At 34.7% G+C, this 11,122-nt stretch overlaps 1 pseudogene; it reads right to left on the reverse strand.

Moving 5' to 3' along the window:
* Window positions 1–9,098: 9,098 nt before the first annotated feature.
* Window positions 9,099–10,839, reverse strand: LOC107195408 (annotated as a pseudogene).
* Between the last annotated feature and the right edge of the window lie 283 nt (window positions 10,840–11,122).

Consider the following 11,122-nt stretch of genomic DNA (forward strand, 5'->3'; position numbering starts at 1 on the left):
GTGTAAGATTCCTTTCAATAAAAAGGTATCTGTTGTTAAAAGTGTAAAATGATCAAATTAGAACACTGCCAAGGATACAGGACAGACTGAGAGACATTCCAGAAGTGGGGTAATTTTTGTTTAGTTTTAGTTGTATTTTTGTAAAAGAAGGTAGAGACGGTGATTCTGAAATTGATTTTATCTCTAAACTAAGTTCGTTGTTATTTGTATCTGGCAGTTTACATAAATGAGCAAGTGGATTAACGTAAGAGTGACCAACTAAATAAATTTCCCCATTAACATGTAGTACTGGATGCTTTAATCTCTTTCATTTCACTTGATGTGTGATTCCATGTTTCTCATTCTAATATCTTGTGGTCTAATAATACGAGACTACTGTTAAAAAACAGGTGATAAATGCTCTGAATTAGGAATTTAGTGGATTTTCTTTTAAGACTTTGTTAGTGTAAGTATGAGATACTCAGTAAACTTTTATTTTGAAAAATGAATACTAGGATCCTGTGAAAGCCCTCAAAAAATGTTTTCCTCAATATTTTCACATATTTGCATAAGTGATTGTCTAATCTTTTTTTTTTTTTTTACTTTTTAGATTTAATTGTCTGCCTTCCAAAGTATTCACAATAATCTTCATTCTCATCAGATTTTCTGTATATCAATCTGGCAAAATGAAAATGCTTTAAAGTTTTCTGTGAATAAATAGCTGTCATATACCTGTGATCTGGACTTAGATTTCATGAGGTTGCTCACTTCTTTTTCTCTGCTGGAAAGTTTTCTATGTCATCACAGTTGAGAGGAGAACGTACCTTTGACAGTGTTCAAAAAGACCTGGATTATGTTTTCTATGGAAGTTTTTAAAACTCAGTTGGAGATTGAATGGGTGGGTTGGGATGGAGAATAGAGCGTTATTTTTCACTCTGAACTTCAATAGATGATAAATTGTTAGACCCTAATATTTCAAGAGCCAGTTACCTGAATATTTCGCAGCAACTGGCCGCAACTCCTTCTTTGAAAAGAAATATATCAAGATTGGGGTGACCTGAGGCATGGGCTTAAGCTGTCTGTGGTTCCTGGAAACCCTTGTAGGTGGTAGGTAGCTTATTAATCTCTTATTAATAATAACTCTGATGCAGATAAACTTTTAGCATCTGCTAGAGTCATTTAAACTAAAAGATATAAGTAGATAAAGGAGGTCTTTACTACTTATCAAAAAAGTTATAAACTGCCTTTCAAAAAATTTTGAGAAACCTGGTATTCTTTCCCTCTCTTTCATTTACCTGTTTTGTTGATTTTGTAGAAATAGAAGATAGCTTCTAATATTGGCAGGTAGAATTGGAAGACAATTTTTTGTTGAGGAATTTAAAAAAATAGATATATGTGTTATTATTTAAGCACCTTAGAGAAATGCCAGTGTAGTAAAAAAAGTAATAATTGACCAGCTAGTACCAGACATTTTCTATGATAGCAAACTATAAGTAAACAGTACATATTAAGAGCACAACTGAACTATTTTTATAAACATTTGAAATTTTATTTAACTGCTAAAATGCTAAATAATAACTTTTAAATTCCTATGTTTGCATATTTGCAACATTGATCTTAGGCAGGCAAATTACCAGATATTTATCAAACAGAAAGAAAAGTGTTTTAAATTTGTTTTCTTGTTAAACAAAATCAGAATGGTGATAGTTACTTTCATCTTTCACATATCCTGTGTTGATGAATATCATCTAACACTTTGCTTAGTGACTGATCACAATGATAGTTTCTGAAAAAAGAATTCATATATGGTTGCAGCCCAGATGAATTTTTATAGCATAATGTAATATATTCGGGAGACCCTCAGAAATGCTGCTAGCCAGCCAGGGTGTATTAGAATCAACTGAAGAGCTTATTTAACAATACAGAGTTTGGGGCATTATACCATCGGATTCCGATTCAGTAAGCCTAGAGTGAATTTTATGAATGTGAATTTTTTAAACAAGTTTTCCAGGAATTTTTAGTTCACCATCAGAATGAGAAACCATTAAATAACTTCCTCCATTTTCCCCTTTCTCTCCCCAGGAAATTAGCACTGTCTATTCCCTTGTAAAGACACTATGTTCTATTATTTCCAAAACTATAGGCATTTAGTCAGTTGCCATGGTCAAGACAAGTGTAGACAAATATTCAACAAAGGAATTCACATTTGCTTTAGGTATACCATACATCCAGCATGATGTTAAGTCTTATACAGATTATTTTAAACTTACAGCAATGCTTTCAGAGAAATCTCATTATTCTATTTTAAAATGATGACTTCTCAGAAAGGTTAAATATCTTGCCCAAGGTTAAGATTTAAACACTTGTCTCCAAATCCTTTTATAGGATATCACCAATATCACCACTAAGAGGAAGAGATCCAAGGCCCAGAGAACAAGGTTTGAAATCAAAGGTATTTGTCACAGCAAAGAAACAAGTAAACACCAGTTATGTTTATGGTCTCCTTAACATGTCTTCAAGCTTTTTGGACTCTACTTTGTGACTCAATACACACAAATCTTTCAATGATATCTCCCCTTCGACACCTTGTTTTTCAGTTTTAGGGTTTCTGTAGTTTCAAGATTGCTTCACTTGCATCTCTTTAGAAACTATGGTAGCTTTAAACATTGTTCCCAATTCTTGGGTACTCCTCCCTTGAGAGGAAGAATGTCCTCTCTCCTTGCTTCTGGGTGAAGTTCTCATTAAGTCAATCAATAGAGAAGTTTCACTTTATATCACTTCAGAGGCTAGTTCATAAAAGGATATGCAGCTTCCACTTTGTTCACTGAGTATCATAGAACACTGAGCTGCCATGTTATAAGTCCAGCTACCTTGAGCTTGCTACACTGAAGAAGTCAAATGAAGGTAACCTGGCTAACAATTCCAGCTGAGACCGGCCTTCTAGCTATTCTATCCAGGAGCAGGTATGTGAATGAAGAAGCCATCTTGGAAGGGGTCCTGCAGTCCCCTGTTGTCTTCTCTCTTCAGGCTTCATGTCTCCTGGACTGTGGGCAAGCAATTCTTGCTATGTTCTGTCTGAATGTCTGACCCACCAAACCCATGAACAAAACAAAACAGTTATACTTTGGTGTCACTAAATGTGGAGTGTTTATAATACTGCAATGTCTTGATGTGGCTTTAGATCTAGATTCTGTTTTTCCTTTTTTGTACTCTAATAGCTCCCTTCTCCACATGAACTGACATCTCAGATATAAACTGGTGTTTTACTTCATTAAGATCTTCCAACGAAAAGCTTTGCCTAAATGTTCAGCTCCTATTCTGCTACTCTATGCTGCCTACTCATGTCCCAAATGGTCACTGCTGCCAAACCCAGGAGTTCAGCTGTTAGATACTGCATACAAATGAGAAAATATTCCTTCAGAACAATAGTGCTTATGTTTGGTCTCTAGCTCTGCATCTTTTCTACTTCAAATTAAGAGTTCTGTTAGAATTCTTTTATAGCGGTGGCCAAGAGAGCCTTAACCTTTCCCTCAGCTTGATGACATTTTAGACAGCCTTCTTCCCACCTCTCAGCCCCTGACCTCCTTCTCATTCTGGCTCTTATACAATCCAGATGGCCTAAACACAATGGTCCCTCTCCACCCCTTTCTTTGGTCATTTACTTTAGGAAAAATGTCCTAAATTCTTTCTTTGCCCTTTTGAGATGAAAATTTTTTTAGAAAGGTCTGTTGCCAATTTTAACACCCAGGGTTGCTTTCTCTAGGACCTGGGAACAATTCTTTGAAATGTAATCATCAAGAAAGATTGTGGGAGGTTGGGCACAGTGCTCCAAGTTGTAAAACTATCTCCTGTCATGAAGATAATAGAAAGTTAACATTTTTTTCTTTGAGTCAGGTCAATTTGCAAACAAAAATATCCTATGATTCCTACATTCCGGCTCTGAAAAAGTCTCTCACTTTTTGTCTCAATGGAGTTGAGTTCAGACTGCATTCTGGTCTCTCTATCTGATTGTCATAACCTTGAATAAAGTCTTCCTTCCTTATATAATTTTGTCTGGTATAGTTTTTGCTTTGACTAATCTCTGATTCCAGATAAACAGAGTTCAGAGTTCTATTTTGTATCAATTTTGTGACCTTGGCTACACTATCTCATGTACATAAAAGGATTCTTATAGCAGAAAAAGCCTAGATTTCATCCAAAATTAAATCTCCTATCTGCATTTATAAGCTTTATGATGTAAACATGTCACTTAACCTGTATTTTATCTCCTTTCCTCATCTTTAAAATGATGACAATAACAGCTTTTTAAAATAAAAATAAAGTAAAAGAAAATAATGGAACAGCACAGTGGAAGCATCATTTTTAAATATATAAATGAACAAACTACAGTTGGTGAGGTCCAGAGAAATAGGGAGGGCCAGAAAAATAGGGGGAAGAAAATTATCATTTCTTAAATTTGCTTTGTGTGCTAGACCACAGGCTAGATATTTGTATACATTAGTTCAAGTCAAACTCATAATGAACTTACGAAGTTACCTCTGCAATACCTGTTTTACAGATGAGAAAACCAGAGGCTCTGAGAAATTGTATAAAAGGTCCTTGGTCACATATCTATTGCTAAAGAGATCTTATCACCTTTTCCTTTCCTTCTAGGCATACACAGGGATTATAATTTTCCACTCACTTTGTATTTAGTGAGGATCAAGTTATAATATTTCTATTGTGAGCAGAAGTGACTGACGGGAGCCACTTCTTGAATGATGCACTTACATGTAGTTGCGAGATCCTTCAGTGTTCTCTTCCTTGCTACACTGACCTAGGAGACAGCACATTCCGCAGGACTGTGTAACCACCAACAGCCTGCAACAGTGGGTTTCTGGATGGAAAATACTTGCTTTGGAAAGTACTCAACTCCACAATGGACTTTGTATAAATGAGAAATAAACCTTTAATACATTCAGCATAATTGGAAACCAGGCTGTACTGATAACAAACATGTTATTGTTTTTCTGTACTTTCGACCATCAAAAACTACAATTCCAGCCCTTAACTTATAATGAGATTGTGCATGTGGATCCAGTGAATTCTCTTCTTGGAGGGTGTTTAGACAGGACCATATAGGTTTTATTTGGTCTCTTAGGATCTTTATCATCATTCAATTCAGAAAGAGAAATAGTGGAGAGCCTTTTAAAAAAAAAAAAAAGAAAGAAAAAGAAAAAAAACCTACTGAAGGAATATATATGTATTTCAAAACTGTTTGCTCAAATCCTGATGTTCACCTAAATGAAATTATTCTTAGTCTTTGACCATTTAAATTATTTGGTTTGCCAATCAGGGAATGGTTGAGTGAAAGGGTTTTTGTAGTTTTGAATATTCCCACATATAACTAAGAACAGCTTATAAGGGTAAGTTTTTAAAATTTCTGGTTTCAAATAGCAAAATGCTAATAAATAATTCAGCCCTTAAATACAGATTGAATCCCTTAAAGGCAAAAAAAAAAAAAAAAAAAAGAATATACTCAGCATATTAATGCTTTTCAGATTTTGCTTTGTGAGTTGTTCAGCAATTTCAGATGAATTCATACTGCTTTTATTTGATAACTTTGGGCATTACATTTTTAAGCATATTGAATGAAATACAGGACATGAATACAGATGTTGATCTTTGAGCAACAAATATTTCATATTTTAATAATGCCTTCGGGGCTCTAGAAATACCATCGGGTCTATAAACCTGGATTAAATTCTTCTTATGGCTTCCTGTTCAAACTTGAAAAAGTCACACATTATTTTAGAATTCAGATTCCTGATTTATAAAATGTAGGAGAAATGTAACAAAATATAATGATTTGATAAATAATATCAGGTAAAAACAAAATAGCAATCATACTGAATTTTTTCATGCACAGCTATGGACAGGTGAATTAAAGGTCATTTCTTAGTTCCTATTATGGTTGACACTATGCTGATATTTCTTATAATATTTTAATTTTACTTCTTTTTTATTAAGATATAATTGATGTATAACTTTATACTGGTTTCAGGTGTCCAACATAATAATTCAGTATTTGTATATATCGCAAAATGGTCACCACAGTGTCTAGTTAACACCCTTCAATATCCTAGCTTCTTGGAACCACCATCCTGTTCTCTTATACATGTACTTCTTAAGTAAAATAAAATATTTGAGCCTAAAACAATTAAGAGTTCACCCAACTTCTCTGATTGTGCCTACGAAGTGTAAATAGATGCTCCTGGTGAAACAACCTTGAGAAAAGGAGTCAGTGAGGAGGAAGCTCTGCATTCGATGTAGAGCAATGAGGCCACCTTAAGAGAATTGAGCCCTCATCAAGCTGTGGAGTTACCTTTTTGGCATAATACATTGTGTATGGATAATGCGCTGAAATTCAATTTTCTTTGGGTCCCTTTGCAGTACCTTTTCAAAATCTTGGCACAGAGCCAACACAATTAAGACATGGTCAAGGCAGAGTCACTTCTAATCTGTCATCAGTCTTGTTTATCTTAAGCAGTAGAAGTCCTAAATGAAGAGGTCATCTGTCTCAGAAAGGAAAAGAGAAGCAAAAGCTATTCTCTTAAACTTTTCTTCTGTAGTGCTGCATTACATGTGCTCAAATACATAATTTAATAAGTGTATGACACTCCCTCTACTCTTTTTCTAGATTAGAGGCAATCCAAAGTGGGGAGATAGATTAGAGCTAGGAATGGAGTTCCTGGGGCTATGTTAGAGTGGCTAACATATTCTGTGTAGAGAAAGCTGACAGGCCACATTCGAGCTTGAGCTGATAATTACAAAGACAGCTATACCTCCTTCAGAAGAAATAATTTCTTATGCAATCTTCTTATATTTTTTGTTGGTCATAATTGAAAGATGCATCCAGACTTGAACAAATAAGGAAAGAAGGAAGGTATGTGAGAGAGTTCACAAGGCAAGTAATGGTGCATTTTGATGGCTCATTTCTCATACCAGGTCCTTGAAATGTGGGCAAATCAAGGCTGATATGGACATAAACTTTGTATGGTAGTTTGCTTTCTATGACAAATGCATCCTGGATCTGTGATGACGCTTTTGGTTCTATAATGAGCAAGTGAACCAATGAACCATCAAACCTGATAATGAATCAATGTTGGGCCTGATTACATTTTAAATGCATACTAACTATTTAACCTAAATTGGAAGTAGTATTGAAAAAGAGCCTGAAATGATTTACAAGTTTGATTTAAATAAGCAGAAATCTTTAAAATCTAACCAAAAAAAAAAAAAGATCACTTGTACAAAGTATCAAGCCTACTGACACACAGTAGGTATCTAATCAGTGTTTTTTTCCCTGTTATTAATTTTTGGCCAAATCTAAGCTTCTGTCAATCAATGATGGTTATGAATACAAGCTTGCTGACTGAATTGAGCTTACAAATTATCCAAATTTATGGCACTAACATATCAAAAAAGTCTTATTTTTTAAAAAGCTTTGTTAATTTATAATTGATCTATAAAGAATGGTACGTATTTAATGTGCATAATTTTATGAGTTTGGGTATATGCAAACACCTGTATTAACCTTACCAAAATCAAGATAATATACATATTAAATACCTCCCAGAGTTTCTTTGTGTCCTTTTACCTCCTATCCCCAGTGGTAAGAATACTTAACTTTAGATTTACCTTCCCAACAAGTTTTGAAGCACACAGCATTGTATTGTTAAGTATATGCATTATGTTGTTTAGCAGATCCTTAGAACATATTCACATAGCATAAATAAAAAAATTTCACCCACTGAATAACAACTCTCCATTTTCCCCAACTTCTAGCCCCTGACAACCACTATACTATTGTATTCTCTGTTTCTATGAGTTTGACTATTTTAGATAACTCATATATACGTATATATATGGTTTTGTCATGTAAGTTTTCAGCATGCTATCCTCTAATGAAGCTGAAATCTTACTAATCCACATTTTTATGAAACAAATGTAATATTCAGTTTAATTCAAATAAGCAACAATCTATTGATAAGACAAAGCTGAATCTATTGAATACCACCAGAGTGTAAGACCACCACCTCTGCAGAATTTTGGCAGTGTCTTGGAGGAAGGAAGAAAAGGACATAATTTATTGAGAAATGGAAGTTCGATTTTGGCGGTAGGCCTTTCAATGTGGAGACTTGATTAGAAATGGAAAAGATCATGATATTTTTCTGTGGTGGAAACAATACAAAGATTTTTAGGCAAATGATTCAAACAATTTTAGGATGTGAACTATTGATGAGTATCTCAGCAAGTTTTTATAATGAACAATCAAGTCATTTGCCTGGATATGTAACTCTCAACAAAATAAAGTCATGCTAATAATGACAGTGTAATAGCAAAATCACATGGATAAGATAGTAAGCTATAGTTTCGGTACTCAGTGTCTAGGCTGTGGATGGAGACTAATAGTTTCCTTTCTCAGTATGATTCTTATTTGTGTGGCCCTATGCTAGGAATACTACAATGGATAGAATAGCATCTACCCTGAAGAACATCACAGATTTGTGAAAACTTTTAAAAAGGCACTAATAATTATATAACTATGACAATGATATTATAGCCATAGAACAAAATGCCAAAGAGGTTCAGAAAAAGAAACTCAATTCTACTAGGAAATAACAGTAAAGTTTTATCTGAAGAGTTACTATCTCATTTGAGCTTTGAAGGACAATTTGGAGTAACTGAGTAAGCGCAGGAGGGCTAAGAGAAAATATTTCACAATGGAAAACTATCAGGTATAAATGTAGCCAGACATGAAAGAACTCAAGGGGCTCAGAAAACCACTTTGGCTTGGGTGATATGTTTTCTTCAACTAGGGGAAAGTGAGGATCATTGAAGAGCCTTGAATACTATATAAATATTTTGTCCTTAAACAGAATTGGAGGTTTGGTTCCAGACTACCACAATAAAGTGAATATCACAATAGAGTCATATAAATTTTTTGATTTCTCATTGCATATAAAAGTTATAATTATACTATATTGTAGTCTATTAAGTGTACAATAGCATTATGTCTGAAAAAAAATGTACATGCCTTAATTAAAATATGCTTTATTGCTAAAAAATGCTAACCATCATCTGAGGCTGCAGTGAGCTATAATGTTTTTTGTTGTTGGAAGGTATTTCCTCGATGTTGATGACTGCTGAATGATCAGAGTGGTGGTTGCTGAAGGTGGCTATGGCTGTGGAAATTTATTAAAATAAGGCTACAATGAAGTTTACTGCACCATTTGACTCCCTTTCACGAATGATTTCTTTGCAGAATGTGATGTTGTTTCATAGAATTTTATCTACAGAAGAATTTCTTTCAAACTTGAAGTCGATTCTTTCAAACCCTGCCACAACTTTATCAACTAAGTTTGTGTAATATTCTAAATCTTTTTTTTTTTTTTGTCATTTCAACAGTCTTTACGATGTCTTCACCAGGAGTAGATCCCATCTCAAGAAACTACATTTTTGCTCATCCATAGAAGCAACTGTTCATTGTTCAAGTTTTATCAAGAGATTGCAGCAACTCAGCCACACCTTCAGATTCCACTTCTAATTCTAGTTTGTGCTATTTCCACCACATCTGCAGTTACTTCTTCCACTGAAGTCTTAAAACTTCTCAAGGTCATCCATGAGGTTGGAATCAACTTTTTCCAAACTGCAGTTAGTGTTGATATTTTGACCTCATTCCATGAATCACAATGTTATTAATGGCATCTAGAATGGTAAATAATTTCCAGAAGATTTTCAGTTTACTTTGCTGAGATCCATCAGAGGAATCACTATCTATGGCAGCTCTAGTCTTGCCACATATGTTTCTTAAATAATAAAACTTGAAAGTTAAAATTATTCCTTGATCCATGGCCTGCAGAATAGATTTCATGTGAGAAGACTGGAAAACAACATTAATTTTGTTGTACATCTCCAACAGAACTCTTGAGTGACCAGGTGCCTTGTCAATGAGCAGAGATAATTTGAAAATTCTCAACAGTGGGCTTAAAATATTGAGTAAACCATATTGTAAACAGATGTGCTGTCATCTAGGCTTTGTTGTTCCATGTATAGAGCACAAGCAGAGTAGATTTAGCATAATTCTTAATGGTCCCAGGATTTTTCAGAATGATAAAAGAGCACTAGCTTCAACTTAAAGACACCAGCTACCTTAGCCCCTCACAAGAGAGTCACCCTGTCCTTCGAAGCTCTGAAGCCAGACAATCGATTTCTCCTCTCTTACTATGAAAGTCCTAGATAGCATCTTCTTCTAATAAAAAGATATTTCGTCCACATTGAAAATCTGTTGTATAGTGTAACCACCTTCTTACCTTAGCTAGATCTTCTGGATAAGCTGCTGCAGCTTGTACATCAACACTAGCTGCTTCACTTTGCACTTTTACATTATGGAGATGGCTTCTTTCTTTAAACCTCATGAACCAAACTCTTCTGTCTTCAAACTTTTCATTTCTAGCAGTCTCACCACTCTCAGCCTTTATAAAATTGGAGAGAGTTAACATCTTGCTCTGGATTAGCTTTTGGCTTAAGAGAATGTTGTGGCTAAATTGGTTTTCTATCCTGACCACTAAACCTTTCTCCACATTTCACTTCTTATCACTTGTGTGTTCACTAGAGTAGCATCTTTATTTTGCTTCAAGAACTTTTCCTTTTGCATTCACAAACTGGCTAGTACAAGGTTGTTAGTACAAGAGACCTAGCTTTTGGACTATCTCAGCTTTCAATATGCCTTTCTCACTAAGCTCAATTATTTCTAGCTTTTGTTTAAAGTGAGAGGTGTGTGATACTCTTCCTTTTACTTGGACACTTAGAGGACATTGTAAGGTTATTAATTAGCCTGATTTAAATATTACGGTGTGTCAGGGACTAGGAACAGGTGAGGAGAAGGAAATAGGGAGATAACCAGGTGGTGGAGCAGTCAGAACACACACAACATTTATTGATTAAGAAATTGGGGTATGCTTAAATCTGACAATAATGGGCAAAAATGGAATCTGAAAAAAAAAAGTTGAGCGGTGGATTGATCAAAGGTTGATGTTTTGTGAGATGGGTATGTCTGAAAGAAAAGAGGAAAATGAAAGTAAGAATATTGGCAAGTAAT

Source organism: Pteropus alecto, unplaced genomic scaffold (assembly GCF_000325575.1).
Source record: "Pteropus alecto unplaced genomic scaffold, ASM32557v1 scaffold71, whole genome shotgun sequence".
Taxonomy (NCBI): Eukaryota; Metazoa; Chordata; class Mammalia; order Chiroptera; family Pteropodidae; genus Pteropus; species Pteropus alecto.